General features: G+C 39.4%; 1 pseudogene; it reads left to right on the top strand.

Annotated features, from left to right (window-relative positions):
- LOC116786794 overlaps nt 1–19,525 on the top strand; it is a 43,942-nt pseudogene extending 24,417 nt beyond the window's left edge.
- Nucleotides 19,526–20,053: the final 528 nt, after the last annotated feature.

Raw genomic sequence — 20,053 nt, forward strand, 5'->3', positions numbered from 1 at the left:
ATAAAGCTGTAGTCTTATGATTACAGTTATGTTGGCAGTGATTTGTGTTACTTTCTCAGAAATTAACCTGCCATTCTTGGGTAAACTGGAGCAGTGGGTGAAAAGGAGTGCTGCACTGAGAGGGGGAATTACACAGGGAAGTGTAAATTTTTCCCATTCATAATGTAAAGATAATATAGAAATGCTGTTCTTCTCATGCTGTTGGTAAAATTCATCTGCTCTATTTTCTACCTACTGAAGCCCAAGTTTTATTTAAAAGCCAGTGAGAGCCAGCATATCTTCCTACTCCCTCAATTGCTTCAATTTTTGTTTCTGTACTTCTGTAATTATAACAAGTATTGCAGGAAGGGGAAAGAGATCATTATACGCTATCCTTGCTGTTTAAAAGCAGGTTACAAACATGTGAGAGCTCCAAGGAGAGGCACCAATAGTGACAGCATTATCAGCCACGAGGCAACCAAGACCAAAAAGGCCAAAGAGCCTATGAGATGGATGAAAAAGTGCAGTCTCAATCCAGACCCATGCCCTGGCTTCAACATCATAAAGTCCTTTAAAGACTTGTTGCAGACAGAAAGAAGTATCAGGTTGTTTCTAGCTATGGACTTTGAAGGTCTTGCAGCCTTTGTAGATATGCTGTGTTTATCTGCAACTGTGATGAAATGGTTCTGCTGGTTCAGTAAATGTTTGGGGCTTTTTTCCTTCTGTAAACTGATCTGTGCAATGCTGGAACTCAGTTTATTTGCTAACCTTCAGTTTCTTTGAAGTTGCATCATCAAAATTTTGCAACATTTACAACCCCAGACAGACTTTTGTCTCTACATGAAAGTATGATGGATACTCAGCAATTGGGCAAATGCAGGAATAATAAGCTATAGTACTATCGGTAAGAGAGTCAGGAATTAGCCTGTAGATCTCTGAGATATGCTGAGGTATTTCTTTGTAGGAGAACAAATGTCTGGGGGGTGTTAGCTGTTGATAAATATTTTCTATTTACCTCTTCACTAAAGTTAGAGGTACTTATATATTATTTATATGGTTGCTTGGCTCCTTGAGTGTCCAAAGGGGGTCTGACCTGGGTGAGTGGGTATTAATCACATATGTACAATTTAATAAACAGTAAGAGAGCAATGGGTCTATATGACGGGAGCTGAAATTCAGAGATACATTTGGTTTTATTGGATTACTTAAATCCATTTAAAGCATTGTGTTCACTGAAAGACATAAACAAGTATTTTGGTTCACTGAGCATCACCTAGGAAGTCCGACTGTTTTTTGTGAAATTAGGCAATATTCATACAGCGTCAGAACACTGGTAAAAATATAGTGCAATTTTTGAAATAACAGATAGATGCTCTGGAGCTCAGAGCCAGCAGGGCTCTGAGTGACTAATTCTGATGCAAACATAATAATGGTGAAATTCTACTTAAATATTGAGTTTAATTAACATAAAATTATTGTTAAAATAAAATCTTAAATATCCCCTTTGCCTAATTCACTGGGGATTTCAAACAGTTTAATTAATACTTTTCTTGTCTGAAAAGCACTAGATAATATAAAAAGCTTTGTTACTTCTGTTCCTTTTATGTTTCATTATCCTTGGAATTCGTCATATAGTCTTCAATTTTAATGAGAAAACTGAGTACTATGGGAAAAATTTTGTGAAGGAGGAAGGTAGCTGTGTGACTCATTAGCTGGCTGTTTAGCACTGGAGAATGTTGGACAGGGGGACTTAAAGGAGATGTAACTACTTCCTGTATCAGCACTGCCCTGGGCTGCACACTCTGCATCCCTTTCCGGAGGGGGAGAGTCAAGGTTGCCTTGGAGTAAGATCAAAACCAGCCGATGAATACAGACAGAATGTTTAAACCTGCCCTCTTGACGGTGGGACCCAGTGCATGCCCTTTCTCATAGGAGTGCATCACTGGCAGGGAGGAGGCAAGGGCCACTGCTGATGTGTCCTGTCATCCTAAAATGGTGGGCACAGGAGGAGAAATCAAGTTTCTTTGAATGGATGAAATGTTTTCCCCACTGCACACAGTGTGATCACTCTTGCTGTCTTCAGCAGGGCCATGAGTTTACTTTTTAAAATAGATTTGCCTTTATGTATCTGGCCAACATAATTAGGCTTTTGACTTTGATTTGCAGATTATCAGTCTTCCCTTTTTCCTGTGTTTCACCTTCATTGTCCCAGAGGGCTTGCATCTTCAGGATAAACTAATTTCTAGAGACAGGGTGTCTGTTCCCGAGCACAGACATGAAACCCCAGCTCCCCTCCCCACCACAAGGTTCAGTGTGGTTGCAGAGGGCTCACATACACTGTGGTGGGGCCTGATCTCTTTGAACTCACTGGAGTTTTTCAAGTTGAAAATTTTATACAAGCATAATGGATATATGGTAATAATGGATGTTGTCCTTAATACATCTTCCAGTTTGCAAATCAGTGCTTTTTCTTATTTAAACACTCACTTTCATAGCATCATGTCAGCCACAGCTCTCCTCATGTTGCACACAAGTTCTCTTTTGAATTTGCAGACCATACTTTCAATGCTCAGTACCAACCAAAGCTTGTACTTAACAGGAACAAGACCCAGCCGTGTTCGGAGACGAGTTTGCCAAGATATCTCGTGCTACCCTTCGGATCAGATACTCACTGCTGCCATACTTGTACACCTTGTTCTACGAGTCTCACGTGCACGGAAACACAGTGGTGAGGTCACTGATGCACGAGTGAGTTTGGAGTCTCTCTTTTTTATCATAATTTTTTCACAAAATTAGTTGAGCTTTTACATATATGTATGTATAAAATAGTTGACATCTGTACGAGAATCATCACAGTATTGTTATTGCATGCTCTCTCTTAAAAGAACAGTTGAGCAATTAATCAAATTATATGCACAAAGGTAACTCTTAATATATGCAATGAATTTCCATTAAAATATAACCTATATTTGTTTCCAGTGGGGGGAAAAAAGAAAATCTAAGAAAGAAGAATTCTGAAAATTTCTAGTCTTAGGCAAATATGTAGTTCTTTTTTATTTCAAAAATAGGAATCACATACCTGTATTTTCTGTGTTTGAATGAAATAGATGAAATCTGTATTCTCATCCAGAATGCCAAAAGGCCTCATACAGAGTCCAATCATCCACAGCATTTTATTTTTCTAATTTAGCACTTGCATCTGCAAGCTATCTATGAAACCCACATCTGTGTCCACAAATTGCACAGAGAAAACAGAGATGTTTGAGTGTAGAAGCAGGTGCAAAACTGAGATTAATAAATACAGACTAAAAACCCTCTCAGAAAATTAGACTCAGATTTTTGGAACAACTCATTTTTTCTATTTGGAAGATGCAGGAATCCAACTGAGGTTTAGTTTCCCTTTCCTCATCTTTTAATTAGTTTTTTACCTGCTTTTGGTAAATTTTCTACTTCAGAATGCTTTATGCAAAGACTTGAGCAAAAGGAGTGCAAATAATACATATGAAAGGCTACTGCCCAAAGCTCTGCACCATTTAGTTTCATTGGTGTAGGCTACGCTGTGGACTGTTTAATGTTCTTTTTCCCTTTAGGTTAAAAACATTCTGGTTAAAGGGTAAGGCATTTTTTGCAAATTAAACTGAGATTACACTAAAGTGCAGACCATTCAACCATGGAAAGGATATGCTTACTCAGCATATTGGTTAACTGATAAATTTTAAAAGCAGTATCCTTTCCCTTTCTACTCTGCAGTGTTATTTTACTAGGTAATGTTAAGGAGAATTTTATAGGTACTCATATCTTACAAGGGGCTGTATGTTATTTATTTTAGCTCTATTTTTTGCTTAATGAGATTTGTGTTAATATTGGAAATGCCCAAGTTAATTTTGGCATTAATATTAGATAATGTCTGCTAATTATTTTGGTGTCATTAAAGCTGCCTATCTGACCATTACCAGCATACCTATACTCTATTTGGGCCACATCTACATTAGCAAATTTCCAAATTTGCTTTGATTTGAACTGTAGAGCAGTCTCAGATGCCCTAGTAGAGGCTTATGTTGAATGAAACTGAGCCAAGGGGTGCACTCCAGCCACTGATGGTAGTTTAGTCAGTGGGACCAGAATGGGATTACTAGGAAATAAAACCTCTAAAATGCATGTAAGTGTGGGCATCAGGAGACCAACACAAACTGTTTCACTCCCCAGGTCCCATCCCAGTGACATTTTAGTAGCCCCATCACTTGCTAATGTTGCCATAGCTAGATCCCAAAATGGCTTAAAAGTGTTTCTTACTATTACTAAAGTCTAGTTACTATTATTACTTAATGAGTATTTCTTATTATTTCTAATTAATATTAATTCTTTTAGTAGTGGGTCTACTCAAGTAGAGAAAGTGACCCAGATGCTAACAGGAGGAGAAATGTTGGGCATTGAGAAAGAGAGAGGTGAAATAGAATTTTCAGTGTATGGAGGATGGAAGTTTACAACAAACCTTTCTCTTACTTGTAAAAAATAGAAAGGAGGGCTAAAAAACCTCCTGTTTTTCGGGTGGAGCTCTTATGAGTTCACAACCCTCACCATGAAAACAAATGTGCCTGGGCAGAGAGACTCCAAGCAAGAGGTGTGGTCATTTCGGATTTTTCATTCCATTTCAAACATTGAGGGACTCATTTCAAATAACAAACAAGAACATCCCTGTAGATTCTTACAAGCATATTAGGTACCTCTGAGGCTTTCAGTCTGTGAAACAGAGGCGTCAGCATCTCAGCTGTCCAAAAAGAACATCAGGTGGTAATCCATTAGTGGAAGGGAAAGTTCTGTTTAATGGCTAAGCAGGGGAAAAATACAACAGGAGAGAGGCCAGCATCTAACCAGAGGAAGCATGTAGAGGGAATTAAGGGCCTTTCATAGATCAGAGACATGGTTTAATGGCTTATCTTTTCAAAATAGGAAAGTTCATTTGTTTGTGAATTTCTGCTTGTGGTTGCTATAATTGCAAGAGAAACTAGTTTTGTTAGATGCTGAGACACTTGTTTCCACACACAAATACAATAAACTTCTCTTTTGTCATAATTTCTTGATCAGCTTTTTTTCCTGAAATCTCCCACAACAAAGCATATTGAATTAGTATTACAATTTTATTACAGCGGAATTGAAAATACAGAGAAGCTATTAATATGACAACAAAAACTAATGTTTTATATTTCAAAATCTTTACAACAAGATAATTAATCAAAAGCCATAACCTACTTTAAATATTTACAAAGTATTATGTGAAAATGCAATAGCGACCGGGATGGAAGTGTCTGAAAGAGCTACTGTTCTGGACAGAAAAAGAACCTCTGAATAAGTTGAGGTTCCTTTCAGACAGAGCCCAAGGCTTGCCTTCAAGAACAACTTTTCCTAAGTTCCACATACTCCCCTAAACTTGAAACATTTTAGAAATCTGAACACTCAGTAGGTGTCTTTTTATTGCCAAGTTATCTTTGCTCGTTTTGGGGAAATTTCTGTAAGTCTGGGCTGGGTGCAGTGTGTGCCTATGCCCTGAGGAGGGAGGGTGTCAGAGCAGGGCACTGACACTGAGTGACTCTGCTCTGGCCAGCTTAAACAGAAATCTGGCTTTAGACAGGGGCGGCTGCAAAGTCAGTTAAACAGATGCAGTAAATACATTTTTAAACAAAGAATTTATATGTCCTTAGAGAATAATATGCAATAGCCAGTGTGAATTTGTCAAAAATGAATGAAAACCAGACCAATTGCCATCTCTGACAGGGCAGCAGGGCTGTTGGATGGGAAAGGGGGCAGAGGAGAGGCAGAAGTCAGGAGGTACAAGGTAACTTGATTTTAGGAGGATTGCAGACACACTTCATTCAATATTCTTATAAGATAACTAGAATCTATTATTAATTTCCTCAGGGATGGATTTACAAATTATTGAAATCCATTTTAAATTCTCAAGGATTTTATGCCAGATGAGTGGAAGTTCCTGAGATGAGGAAGATCTCTCCTCTTTGCCAGATGCTATTCAATATTTTCATTAGCTGATATATGGTGGAATAGCAATTTCTTCCCAAGAGAAGGCAGATGATGCCAGATGAACAGGACTCTGAGCACTGTGGAGGACACGATCAGGATCCAAAACAACCTTAGTGCATTGAATAAAATGGACTGAATTCCATAGGTTTCTAAAACATTCTGGAGAGGCAGCTAAAAAGAACACTATGTATAAATGTTGCTTTGTGTTTGTCCTGCGAAAGATTTCAAATGTAAATCTGTGAAAGGTGTGGGAAGCCAGATCCAAGGATTTTCACAAATGCTTTAGATCATAGAGCAGAGTGTTTTCCATCTGTGTTCCATCTCCTGGTCCTGGCCCCTATCCTGGTCATTGGCTCCTGCAATGAAGGCTCAGCTCACTGGACAGAAATTAAGTTAGTTGTTTACTCACTATTGCTGCTGTAAAAAGAAGTCAGCTTCATCATTTTGTGAGAGTTCTGGTCTGCTCTTGGATGATAGGTGCTACTGTAATTTCTGAATCTCTGCCCAGCTTTTGGCGTTCCCTCAATCAGCAAAAATATTTGGCGGTGTTGAAGGATACCTTGAGGAAGCAGAATTCTTGTCACAGTGAGTAATATTAAAATATTCGACAAGTTCTATCAAAATGTGAATTAATATTGTTTATTTCACTTTCAACACAGATTTACCTCTGATCAGCAGACTCATGGAATAGATACTGCCTTCCTTTGGGGACCTGCCTTTATGATTGCTCCTGTTCTTGATGAGGCAAGTACTTTAATTAAAAAATGCCATCATACTGGAATAAAAGAAATGAACTGCGCTTAGGGCATTGGGTGACATTCAGAGCATGTTTGCTCATATCTATTCCTTTCTTCCCTCCACTGTCAAAGCTTACAGAACACAGTTCTCAGCAGCACAGACAGTAAATACAGAGCTTCCCAGTACTTGAAGAGGGAGGATGAAAGTGAGGGCACAGCCTTTCTGTGCTACTCCAAGCGACAAACGGATATAAAAAGCCTGCATTCTGCCCCTCACGTGCTCCTGTTATTGTGCTGGCAGCAGCCTCCAAGGACACACACAGAGCAGTAATTGTTGAGCTAGGAAGAAACACATAGATATTCAAGCAAACCGGTTTCCATATTACTGCTCACCCACAGTGTTTTGGAACTCAAGGGCTGTGGTAGGAGTTTCCCAGTATCACAGGCAAATGCAGTCATTACAGAAATGGTAATGATAATGTTAGCTGCTAACAGGACAGGTTTTAAAAAGCAGCATTTCCCTCTGCTGTGCAGGGCACAGTGCTGCGGTCAAGGCTCACGTTGCTTGGCGAGGGTGGGTTTCTCTCCTTGCCCACTGCTGATTGCTGACAGCACAAGAAAGGTATGTCTGAGCACATCTAAGTATTTGCAGGTGATGCATCCTAGCACTGTTAGCAATCAGCGTGCTGCCAGAATATCTGATGTATTTCTAGATGTTGCTGATGATTAAACAAATAAACCAGCCACTGTTAGTCACCCTTTTTTAACCAATCCTTTTGCCTCTGTGAGTTTAAAATGAAATTCTTATTCCTGCATCTAAAACCATTCTGACTCCACTAAGGCACTTCATTTGTCAGTCTTTCATCTTCAGACTCCCACAGGTTTCTAATAGCTGATGAGTAATGAGATTTCACAGGGTCTCAGACCAGTAAGATGATGAAGACTATGAGAGAAACCTTCCGATGAAGAGCAAGTGACGAGCCAGGGGAGGCTTCCTGCAAAAAAGTGAATGAAAGGGAAAATTATAAGGACATATAAAATGATAGGGGGCTAGGATGAGATCCTAATGTTTTTTGGAGGACTGCAGCACAAAAGGAAGGCCAGGTGCCTGTGGCGTGATGAGGGAAGCAGAACTCTGAAGGCAACACATTGCTGGGTCTTGCAGTGTGAGAGGTGGCAGCCAGGGCTGTGCTAGATAGCAGGGCAGAGTCAGAGGTGAGCTGTAAGCCCTTCACTGTGGCATTGCAGGCCAGTAGTGACTGCATCAAACTGCAGCATGGCATTTGCTTGTGTGGAGAAGATGGGTCGGAGACGGTTTGCCCTTTGTTCCTTGAGTCCTAGGGTGACAGCAAGTGAGACATCCATGAAAATTAAAATGAGGAACTGCCTTACACACTGTTTTGTTATTTAGGGAGTCAGAAAGGCAAGGCTCATGGGATCATAGGGTCATAGAATGGTTTGGGTTGGAAGGGACCTTAAAGATCATTTAGTCCCAACCCGCCTGCCACGGGCGGGGACACCTCGCCCTGTATCAGGTTGCTCAATGCACCATCCAACCTGGCCTCGAAATCATCATGATTCAGATGGTGGTTACACACTTTTCCACAGATCACAATGCCCAGGGTTGTCATAATAATGCAAAGAAAAGATTGAGAGGGAGGCATCTTGATTTTATGGGCATTTTCATATATATAAATACCCTGAAATATAAAATGATAACTATACCTTGACTCTTCTCCACCTTTACGTTTCTTACTCCACTTGCTCCCTTGGGTAATCCTTGGGGCTAAATCATAATCCTGCAAAGAGTCAGACATCTACACTGAGAATCAAAATTAATCTGTTTGTGAGAATAAGCAACTTGTGACAAAAATGGAAGTATGTTTTGATTCCAACTGTTCCTGGAGTTATTGATTCAAAGTGCCTTTAGCGTGATTTCATCCCTGCAGTGATATGATACAACACATGCTGTAAAACAAAGTACAGCAATTGTGCAATTAGCAGCACATTTATTATTTATTATTACTTATCTGCAACTTTAAATGGTTTACAAGAATGGAAATATCCGTGTATCCTCCTTGCTAGACCTTACTCTCTGCCTGTTTCTGCAATAGGAATAGTGCAAGAGGCACTGACCAGTAGTGTCCTCCCACTTCACGTGTGAAGTCCTGTCTTGCAAAGGCTACCATAGACCTCACTGGGGTTGCCAGTGCACTGGTTAGAGTGCATCTCGGCCAGTTACATTTGTAAGACACAGAGCTATGTACTGGAATGAAATAATCATGTAACAGTGACTCATCCCATGGAATGGCAGTAAAACCCCCCAAATAGCATAAGCTTTTCTCTTTGGTGTTATAGATTAGCCAGCACTAGTCCACTGCTATGACAATAACTCAGCCCTAATATCCAAGATTTGATGTTATTAGAATATTCAGCATACATCTCTCCATGGAGAAATGCAATAAAGCTAATGTAATATCAGAAATGCAAAAAGAAAAAAGACTTTAATCTTTTAATCTCTTTATAACAATTACAGGGAGCAAGATCTGTGGATGTATACTTCCCTGATGCAGAATGGTTTGACTACTATACCGTATGTATTTTTAAGATTAATTTTCTTACATTTAAAAAAAAATTTAAAATGGTACAATTCTAGTAAAATAACTTCTATCAATGTTCACCAGTGTTTTTACCTCAGCATCTGTGTTAAAGAAAACTAGAGAACAAAAAGTCTACACCAGGCTAGCTGGGAGAGTAAATTACACAGCTTTCAGTAACATTTTATTTTCTATTTTTGGTCTGTAAAGGTCTAAGACACATAGAACTGAATTTTCAAGAGCAGCCTAGAAACGCATGAAAGTGCCAAGACTTCTTTCTTCCCCCTCCCCCAGTTTTAATTCTTGTACCGATACACTTTCCTACATAGAAACAGAGGCAGAAACCTGAGCCACACTCCTGAGAACTCACCACAAAGCCTTCTGTGCATGCACTTTTGCACATGCATCACTTTTGACAGAAGGCATATTTTGAGAGCAAGGTGAGGCTTCCCTCCAGAAGATGCTTCCAAGAGATGCAGAACAATCTGCTCTGTGGAAAATTCCAGTATCTTCTACTTTCAGGGACTACGAGCCTTGACCTTTTGAACACCATCACTTCCAAAAGTGCTCAGTTCAACCTAACTACTCTCTGCTGTAATCTGCAGGCTAAGACCAGCACTGGCTTCAACAGGGGCAGTTAGGCTGATGCTAAGAGCTTTCAGAATTGTGAGCCCAGGATCATCAGTCTGTTGTTAACTACCCTGAGAGATCCTGGCAGAGGAGCAGGAAGTACAGAAATGCTCTCAGAGGAAATGCAGACTTATTTTTAAGGGTGTTTGGTCATTTTCAGCATTTGGCTGGTGTCCTCAGAGGGATGTTCATCCAACCCTTTCCCTTTTTCTCTTTTCATAAGACTGTGACACTGCAAAGTTGAGCATTTAATTCAACCCTCCTTGTTGTGGTTCCCTCTGAAGCCTCTTGCTGGGCTGGGCACAGGGACAGCAGCCCCGGTGTCCCTTGCCCTGCCTATCAGCATTAGCATTGCTCATCTCCCAGCAATTTGTACTTGCCATACAACATGGTGCTTATCCAAAACCAAGGTTGGGTACTTGCCATAAATTATAATTATCATTTACAGAGGGCAAGAGCAAAGCCTTCCTGTTATTTACTCTGTACATTAGTCTTGCCTGCACCTGCTTTTGAGGCATTAAACCAGAAAGGGATGATGCAGGTTGTCGACACACACAAGTTTCACGCACTGAATGCTGTAATTACTTTTTGAAAGGGGAAGAATTGTCCTTACAAGAGAAGAAAATCCACAGTTTACATTCCCAAATGATTATGAATCACTTACCTTAAATTGAAGTGTGACAGACTCCACATGTATAAAAAGAGGAAGCAAAAGTTTCTTTTTCTTTTCGCTCAGTCTCTTGATGAGGGGTTTTTATTCTACAGTATATGGAATAATAATACCATTTTTAAAGACCATTTGCTGTCTTTCATTCATGATGCTTCTATCTCATGCATATGCATAACTGCAAGGGCTAGATCCTCTTTCATGTTAAAAAAGAAACTGGAATAATACTCCTGAAATCCACATTTTGGTATGGTTTTTCACAGATATGATCGAGATGAAAATGTACCCCTTGTTCTCTTTTTTTAGTGGTATATATGTATAGGGCCTGGATTGCCTTCTTTTTAACTGCATTAATTTTTGTGGTAGGGTCTTAAAGTGCCAAGTACCTGGAAGAAGAACTATACTACTATGTCTGCCCCACTGAGCAAGATCCCTCTGTTCATCCGTGGAGGGTACATTCTGCCAGAACAGGCACCAGCCACAACCACCACAAAGAGGTAAACTCATCTGTGGTCATCACCAAGCAACCACAGTGTGGGTCAGACCCACAGACAGTCAAAAAAGCAATTAAAAGAAAGTGCAGAAGAGAAACTATCTGCAGCTCCCAGCTGCTTTCCCAGATGATAAGTACAGTATTTTTCTACCACTATTCACTCCATTTCATTAGGAGAAATCATGCTAGAGATGACCCGTTTGCACAGCTGAAGTCTACTCCTGGCTCTGTGGTTATGCTCAGAAAAGTTTTTGCATCTCTTACTTCCACACTGACCTGCTGTCAGTCATTCAAAGTAAATGTATGCAAGGGAAAATGCAGAACTCTTCTCCGGGTGAATTTATCAAATGCCATAAACAAGGCGGAAAAAATCAAATCTCTTTTGAGGAAAATTATTTCCCCATGCCAATGGATGATATACTGGTCTCAAGTCTGAACTGTGCTCAGAAGCTAATCTAAGTAGGAAAGGGAGGGAACAGCACTTTGCAGCAACCAATCCAAGCTGCAGTAAGGTAGCACTGGGGACCAGTTGTCTCCCAGACTGCCCAGTTGTCATATATTAAGGCCACAAAAAAAGGGAAAACTTGTCCACTTGAGCACTCAAAAGGTAGGAATTTTACACTTCAGTGGGACAAGGCAAGACAAAGTTTTTGTCATCACTTCAGGAGTCCTGTTGGTGAACAAGTATCATTCTTCTGTCATGGCCTTTTTTGTATACTTAAAATGGGAGTTAACTGTGTTCAGAACTTCTTGTTAAGTTACTTGGAAGGGACAGAGCCCACAGGTTTGTACTGACACTTCTCAATGTGTTTGTCAACAGCCGTCTGAACCCATTTGGACTCATTATTGCCCTGGATGAACAAGGAGAAGCTTCTGGGTCTCTTTTCTGGGATGATGGTGATTCCATCGGTAAGCCTGGTGCCCCGGTATGAAACAGTGTCTGTATACAGGGCTGTCCTCAGGCTGCCTTTTCAGCAGTATAATGGCACTGGCTCCTGCTAGAAAAAGCTGGAGAACTGACCCCAAGTTGAACATTACAAAGGCGAAAAGCAGATTGCTCTTGAAGTTAGCATTTTGATATGAGAAAGGCATGACACTGGGAACAACTGGTCTGCTAGAGAGGGCAGTCTCTCATGTTGTGTTCCTCTGAGATCAACCTAAGACTAGAGAAAGAGATTAAATAGCCCACAAATCATCTTAGTCTGACTTCAGCCACTTGCTATGATTAATGTGAACTGCTTATGGATTTTGCTACATGTTTTGATACCTATCCTCCTTGCTTTGTGTTTTAACAGATACCATTGAAAACGAGAACTACTTCTTGGCTAAATATACATTCAGCAAAGTAAGTAGCTGTATTTTAGTGTAGCCATTGTAAGGTGCTGATGTCTAACTTTTCTCTTGAAAGCTTTTTTCTTCTAGCTCAGCCTTTAAACCTGGTAAACTACCTAATGCTTTCATTTACAGCTAGATAAAATAGTCCAACTAGGATGCTGCAGTTTTGTGTTTGCTTCACTGAGTATCACAGTGAGACACATCATTAATGTCCCTCCTGTGACGCGAATCTCAAAATCCACTTTTTCAGCGCTTTTTTTTCCCTTAGTTGCAGCTTCTGGGTATGAGGGACCTTTTCCTTGCCTTCCTCCTGCTGAATACTTTCAGTTGGATGGGTGGGAGAGGGCTACATTCCTCTCTTCAGGATATCCCAGCAACTTTTTATCTTTGATCACTTGAAATTTTTGTTTTGTGGTGCAGAGAATTATGTAGTCTCAATTCTTTAGCTTGCATTTGCTTGTCTGACAGCACAGAGACAGCTCCCATGGTTGGTCTCCTGTGGAGTGACTCAGCATGTTACTGGCAACCCAGTGTGCTGATCAGATGCTCCGTGCAGTGCAGCATGGGAACAGATTAGCTCAGGGTCAGTGCGCTGATGCCTTTCACACAGCGCTCACTTCTGCGTAGACATGTCCTGAGAAAGCCTGATAGAAGAACCCAACAGGTTTCAATGCAGAAAAATACTATAAAATAAATCTACCATAAGCTCATTAGGTATATGATAGTAAGTTGTTGGAGTTATTGTAAAAAACCCTTAACCTACTTCAATAATCTATACAGATCATATTTCACTGCAATTCTAGCATTTGGTAAGAAATAGAATGTGGTATGTAGACTATGGCATGGTTTGGTCCCCAGCTGTCTAAACATGAGCCAGTAATTTGCTCAGGAGGCCAAGAAGGTCAATGGCATCCTGATTTCTATCAGAAACAGGACCAGGGCAGTGATGGTTCCCCTGTACTCAGCACACCTCAAATCCTGTGTCCAGAGAAGGGCAATGGAGCTGGTGAAGGATCTAGAGCACAGGTCTTATGAAGAGCAGCTGAGGGAGCTGAGGATGCTTGGCCTGGATAAAAGATGGCTCAGGGGAGACCTTATCACCTTCTACAACTACCTGAAAGGAGGCTGTAGAGAGATGGGTGTTGGTTTCTTCTCCCAAGTAACAAATGATAGGACCAGAGGCGTCAAGTTGCATCAGGGGAGGTTTAGATTGGATATTAGGAAAAATTTCTTCATTGAAAGGGTTATCAAGCCCTGGAACAGGCTACCCAGGGATGTGGTGGAGTCACCATTCCTGGAGGTGGATTTTAAGAGATGTGTAGATTTGCCCTTAAGGATATGATTTAGTGGTGAATTTGGCAGGGCTGGGTTAATAGTTGGACTTGATAACCTTAAAAGTATTTTCCACCTAAATGATTTTGTGATTTTCATGCCATATATTCCTAAAAGCCCCAAAGTAGTCTACAGAAAACTATTCAAAAGAATAAAATCTTGTTAACCCTATTGTGATATTGGTCTTAGAAGGTTTGTCTTCCAGAAGCAAGAGCAAGCTAGGGCAAGCCAATGGGTTTTATTATGTAGCCTGGTATATTTGTGAGATATTTTCCTGGAACTAATACCACACATGTAGACTTTAAATTTAATTTTTAACTTATTTCCTTCTTGATTTACTGAGGAAAAAAATCCTTTTTCTTAGAAAAAAAGGATATTTCAACAGCAAAAGGAAGAAAAATCACTTTGGTTTTCTGTAGTTGTATATAGTAATTTATTGCAGGAAGGCTACAGAAAACCAATATCCAGTTTTATATTAAATTCTGAACTGTGCAAATTAGACTGTTGATTCTCTGGCACTTCCATTTCTCATTGTTCATATTTGACTTCTGCCTGTAAATCCATGACTGAATTCCCTATCTGCATTCCAATAATCTTTAATGTCGATTTTTTGTTATGTGTTTATAAAGAAAACAGTCCATCTCAAATAGCAAATTGTAGAAGCATGAAAAATGTATGAAAGTCTTGGTATTTGTTGCACATTTCTATATTCTTAAAAGAAATGTGGATGAATAATTTAATCACACCTAGCTTTAAGAGAACACAAAAGTTTTGTTCCCTGAGAGATTTGCTAATAAGGTCTGACGTCGCAACATTTATTCTGAACCCAGCACAGAGTGTTGTACAAGTAACAGCTACAGGATTAGACCCTCTAATTTATATTTTCATTTAAACAACCCAGAAGTATAAAGAATTCAAGGCTTGCACAAAGCACTTAAGTCTCGGGGAATGATTCAAGCTTCTGCTCTTTGGTGCTGTCTCTCTGCGGTTGGCATTTTAATTCACTTGACAACTCCCTTTTGACATGCATAGTGACTAAGTGACCTAAGCCAAAGTACCCCTTTATATGAAGCCCACCAGAGCTAGACAGTAAGAAAGAAAAATCATGACCCTGCTGCTCAGAGTACAGAAGTCCTGGCTTCTGGCCTCAGTTCCAGGACTTCATTTTGCTTTCCATTTATGGGGCTTTGAGTGATATCCATATGTTTCCTCCCTCAGCGAAGAACTTAGGACCTTTCTGGGAAATTGCTTTAACCACTAGATGCTTGGGGAGGAGAGGATCACTCATTCCCCTGGACCATCACCTCCCTGTCTCTCCAAGACCTCCAGTTCTAGACCTTGGTCAGAGAAGAGTGTCTGTTGAAGAGTCGTATCTCGGGGCCTCAGAGCTTGAGGGTAGCCTTGTTAATACAGTTGTGATTGCTGAGTTCAACATCACACTGTGCGTACTGGGTCTGTGCTAGCTCTCCTCCTTAGCCACACCTGAGACAGCAATAAACCACTGTAGGGAGGTGGTCTCTCTATACTGAACCTCCCTCTGTGCTGGAGCTCTGCCAGTGGGGAGAAGACAGCACATATAGGTATTCTAACAAATTCTCCAGAGGCTTTTAAAGGCCTCTCCCCATTTGCTGAAAAATAGCCAATGTTCCTTGTTTAGGCAGTTTAAATCAGTGTGCTGGGGATTTGCACTTATTTTTAGTGTGGATGCCTGAAATAAGCAATCTAAGCACAGGCCTAACTTACAAATACCGTGATCTAGCTTCTGCTCCCCTCCTACCACGCACCACTGCAATAACATAGGCTAATTTATGCAAAAGGTTCCATCATGGGTTTCTCCTTGGCATATTTTTAAAAAGTCATGATTGCATAGCAATCCATCATTTCCTGAGCAGTGTAATTCATCTTTATTTCCTTAACAACTTTGATCACATAACAAATGTGATGATTCCTCTTCATTGCATGTATGGGAAATTACTGTCACTGGTGATCCAAATGAATTAGTTTAATGACGTTGTACGTCCTTTTGGTACACCCCTAAATATGGAATGTGTAGTACAACAAACAAAACTCTGTGGACATACAGTCTTCCTTCAGTCTCTTTAAAGCTGGGACATATATAACATGCTCCCTTAAAATAGGGGCAAAATATCTAGCAACTGATGTTTGTGGAAGATGCTAATGTTTTAAAGCAGTTAGTTTTGGATGTTAATTAAATCTGCCTTAAGGTCACTAATTGAATCTCTGTATCTGGATTTTGGCTTTGCATATGCTACTGTACTCTGTAATGGGTACAAGAACAAAATTTACATTGATTACAAGTAGAAAAACATGTCCAAGAAGATTCCAAATGAATGCTGTAAACACTATTTTTTTTCTTATTTTCTTAATTTATAATCATATATGAAACCTTTCTTATGTGCAAATTAATACGACTCTTGTTTCTTCCTTTGCAATCTTGGACTTCAATGTCTACATTGGAAGACATTCTGTATGTTCATTGACAAGGATGAGATCTTGTAACAGTGTGCAGTAAGTCACCTCTAAAGAGTTGTCGTGGTCCTAAAGTGTTCTCTGTGTCTTTTTCCAGGGAAACCTGAAGACAGAAATACTGAAAAATGGCTACCGAGGAGCTGACACTCTGAAGTACAACAAAATTACAATTCTTGGCCTGAAACTGAGACCTCAAACTGTTACTCTGAATGGCAGATCTATCCATGGAGATGCTTTCTCTTTTGAGATGAATGGGGTAAGTGCTGAACTGAGTAGTTAAGAAAAAACTTAAGGAAAGGAGGGTGAAGAATGTTGAAGGGGATGAAGGCACTGAAGAACAGGAACAGTTTCTCATCCAACACCCCTTCATATTTCCAGTATAATCAGACATAATTCTTGATACAACAGCCTGAGATTTAGAGGAGGAAAAAAAAGCAAAAGCAAGAGCTCTTTTAGGAAACTTTAATCTTTGCTGTTACACATATGCTCTCTTTTACTTAATATCTGCCACTTATACAAATTTTTAAACTAATGAAATACTGAAACGAAGATACAGCTCCATAAGCTGGGAGCAATGTTAGTTTTATGGGCATTCTTACAATTTTGATAAAATGAGAACACTTGTCAAAGTTTTTTGTCCACTGCTGAAGTGGTGTAGATCTTTTTCACAATTACTTAGTGTCCAAAAATTATTCCTGTGTAATTGGCTCTAAGGATTATCTCCCTATCTTCCAAGGAGGTATAGTTTCAGCATCTTAAAGTGCCCAGCCTCAGTGTTCCAGACCAAAATGCATGACTTACTTGTGCAGTGCCCCTTTGGCACCAACAAGGAGACATTCCAGAGGGGATGGACGGAACATCCTTAATAAACCCCTAAGTTGCAACAGTTTCTGTGGTCCCAATTTTCTTTTTCACAGGAGTATGGACAAAAGGAACAACACTGAGTAAACTGCCTTTCCTCTGGTCACTTGTCCCATATCTGTCACCAGCTGAAGTGGTTCGTGCACACTTTGTATGAGATGTGGTACTTACATCTCAGCACTGGTCTGCATCTAGGGAGCTCCTGGTATTAACACTGTAAGGTGCCACTAACTCGTTGTTAATGAAAGATAATTGAGGCAACAAGTAGTGGATGTCACATCTTAGGTTACCCTACCCACTTGGCTCAATGATTTAAGTTTAATTTGTAACCAGAGTGATCCCTATTATACACACCTGGTACTAACATTTATTTTATTGAAGGAATCTGTAAAGGAAGAAAATTGCTGAGAATAAATTTCTGCCTTGGAGAATTGTAAAAATCTCACTTTCAGAGACGATGTCATAAATAAGTGTAATCAGTATTGCCTCAAGGGAAGAAATTGTTTAACAGCCAAACTGCCTCTAAGAAGGCTGAAAGCAACATAAATGTGGCAGGGTAAAGAAAACATTCCATTGAGATATGCTTGAAGGCACCAATCATGGAAATCCAGAAGATAACTGCACACTAACAGCATCATATAGAAAGCTGATTTAAGAAAAACTAAAAAGCTTGTCACAAAAGTATGATTTAAAATTTGATTTAAGAGAAAAATATGATCTTAGTGACTTAAGATGTACTTCAAATGCCAGAAGAAAATAAACTCTACTCAGCTGCTGTAGTGGGGGTCTAAAACTGCACAAAAATTACAATTTTTATACCTGCTAAATGTATTTTTCTCACAATTCTACAAGATTCAGTCAAACCTCTCCCACCACCCCTATACAGATGTTATAATGCCACTACCTATAATCCTCTCATGTTTGACCCTCTAATAAAAAATAGAAAAGCACTAGCAGCTTGAGTTTAGATCTTGAAAACTTACAACTCATGTAATTAATAAAATAAAATGTAAAGGGCAAATCTGCTACTTTCTTACAGGCTTAATGAGATTACATACTGTATAATAACTTAACAAGCAGAGACCATACTATTTGAAGGGATATAGTAGAAAGTAACTTCTACCATATTGTTTTTGCTTTACAGAAAGTAAATTTACCTAATAGCAGTGCATAAGTGCTTATCAAGCCATGTTTATTTGTATATAAATAGAAACAGGTTGCTTAGTAATATTCCACTTCTTTCTCTCAGATTCATGCAGCACTACCCTGATCTGACATTTGCAATATCACAGAATCGTCCTATTATTAGGAGTCTGTTATCTTTTCTTCCCCCTGGAGAATCATGCCCTAAGGAACTGTACAGTAACTGCAGCAGGGATGTTGGAAGGGCATGTCTGTTGACCAGGCTTGTGCTGACAACAAAATGACCTGGGCATAGGAAGGTTCTTTTTATTACATTTGCATCCTCTGCTAGGAAGTGCAGAGAGGTTCCCAACATCCATCGCTCCCAATGTCCATGTAGAATCACAGTATGGAGTAGCCTCTCTGGCTGTCTGGCACTTTTGGGTTAGTTTTGGATGGGGTTGGAATACTTTGTTCTGGATTTTTAGCTGTATTTGAATAAAAGGCAAATTATTCAAGAAGTGGACTTCCAGCTTACTAAGTAGTGGTAGAGAACTGTTTATGATGAAAGATGAAAATATTAGATATTTTGAAGAAGTGATCTAAGTAAACACAGACTGTTAATGTTAACATGAATTTGTGGGTTGGCAAAGAAATAGCTAAGAGGTGTGAATGGATATCATACATTTTAAGACATTATTAATTCTGAAACCTAAAGGTAAAATTAGTTAAGTACTGAAAATGGAAATTATATGAGTAGCACAAAATACATTAAATTTAACATTGAACACAGAAAGAGTGGGACAGGTATTGTATTTATAATTTCATATTTAATTTGTGTTATTAATTAATTTTAAACTGTTCCTGAATTTCTAAAAGGGATGTTGAATTGGATACAGCAGTAGAAAGATGCATACTGCCATCAAGTCAGACTCACCTACCAGATATGCTAAGAGAATCATGAAGGTCTAAACTCAAGTTTCACTTCTTAGTCTCTGTTTTGAGCTGGTCTTTTTTTACATTAACATAAAGTTGTTAATTATTTTCTATCTCCTTTTTTCCACAGAAACTGACTCTGTGGATTTCTGCTCCACTTACTCAGGAACTGAACATTAAGTTTTACTAGAATGGTCAGAACACACAGACTCAAGTTGTGTTGAGCATCCTTGCCCCTCAGATATTGGTCTCACTTTGATTTTAATGTAAAAAGTCCATTTAGTCATTAAAACATTGCTTATGCACCTGATAACTGGTCTTTTCTTATGTAGTATTTGTAACTCAGTATTCTTCAAATGAAATTTTCAATGGTTGTTAATGAGTATTACCATAAACTGATGTGTTCAACATAGCATAGAAGAAATCATCCTGAACGTTCTGTCTCATCATGGGTGGAGATATTTGGAAACGTTCTCAATGGGACCATATTCTGCACAGCATACACTGTTTGGGGTTTTTTCAAAGCTGTGGTAGCAAAAAAAAACCCGAAACAACCAGAAGTCAGCTTAATTCCCATAGCCCTGTTCTAGGGGAGGCAGTGTGCATTTGCAGGAGAATACATGGGAAACACAGCTAATCAAAGGCTGGACATACCTAGGTCTTCAGCTGTTCCTGGCTGCAGAATGATCTCCCAAGACCATAAGAAGCTCCAGCTTGTGGAAACAGCTCTAAGGAGTCACTATAATTTTAACTGTTTTATATATTTTTTTTAATATTTATATATTATTTATATTATATTATTTTAATAATACAAGACATAACCAGCCATTAATACAAA

Source organism: Chiroxiphia lanceolata, chromosome 5 (assembly GCF_009829145.1).
Source record: "Chiroxiphia lanceolata isolate bChiLan1 chromosome 5, bChiLan1.pri, whole genome shotgun sequence".
Lineage (NCBI taxonomy): Eukaryota > Metazoa > Chordata > Aves > Passeriformes > Pipridae > Chiroxiphia > Chiroxiphia lanceolata.